Genomic DNA, 952 nt, shown 5'->3' with positions numbered 1-952 from the left:
CCTGCTTTTGTAGACTTTATAAATTATTCCAACACCCTTCAAGAGGCAGTATTGGCCACACTGGAAAATCCTGCTCTAGGAGATTAGTATTGAGCAGCTTATTTTTCAGCTTACTAATTCAGAATTTCATTGATTCAATACTATTTTTTTCATTCAATGACTTTTCTATTTCTGAAATATTATTATAAATATCTGTTGGCTCTTTTTGAAATGGTGACTTCATACCCTGTGTGATGCCAGTCTTGCCTATTCAGACCAATCCTTTCCCAGTTTGACAGTCCTCATGGGCTAAAATACATATATATTAAAATTATAATTTCCTGTTTTCTACAACAGCTTCAGTCTATCATTTCTTTATGGAAAATAGGTATTCTAGAATGATCCATTCAGATTCCTTGTAGACTTTCTAGACAATGATATGTTTTTGAACCACCTTCCATTTTTACCTGAGGTCCCAATCTTAATTACATCGCTTTCTTCTTCATTCTTATAATTTTCCTTTCCCAATGACAGTCTAAGTGTATCAAGTTCTGGTTAGAAAGAGACAGATATGTTTAATTCCAATTGTCACTGGCTCATCTGGTCTTGGTCTTTTAATGGGTTCAACTGGTTTAGGGGTTTGAATGATGCGCATGTGAAATTTGGACGTCAGTTCAGATAGTTCCACCATCTCATTAGTCTCGACTTTAGGACTGACTGGTTTGGGTGGTTTCTCACTATTATTCCTACTTTTTGTACAGCTTATAATGGTTATGAAATTGGAAAAGTCAGTCATTCTCCTTTTAGAGCAAGGCCACCCCTTTAATGCCTTGTGAAAAGCAGCATCACCTGGGTGGTGTGTGCCCTCATTGGTGGCATTGTTCTCTCTATGGAAACCTTGCCTGCAGCCCCGGATTGTGGCATTTCCAGGCCACATCTTTCTGCACTGCTAGTGGTAAGGTCAAAATGCTGA

At 37.9% G+C, this 952-nt stretch overlaps 1 pseudogene; it reads right to left on the bottom strand.

Annotated features, from left to right (window-relative positions):
* Positions 1 to 281: 281 nt before the first annotated feature.
* LOC101642965 lies at positions 282 to 916 on the bottom strand (annotated as a pseudogene).
* Between the last annotated feature and the right edge of the window lie 36 nt (positions 917 to 952).

This window comes from Echinops telfairi, unplaced genomic scaffold (genome assembly GCF_000313985.2).
Source record: "Echinops telfairi isolate 266 unplaced genomic scaffold, ASM31398v2 ScPeMD7_7400;HRSCAF=8409, whole genome shotgun sequence".
Taxonomy (NCBI): Eukaryota; Metazoa; Chordata; class Mammalia; order Afrosoricida; family Tenrecidae; genus Echinops; species Echinops telfairi.
Note: the sequence above shows the minus strand (reverse complement) of the source record. Positions and strands in the feature narration are given on the sequence as shown.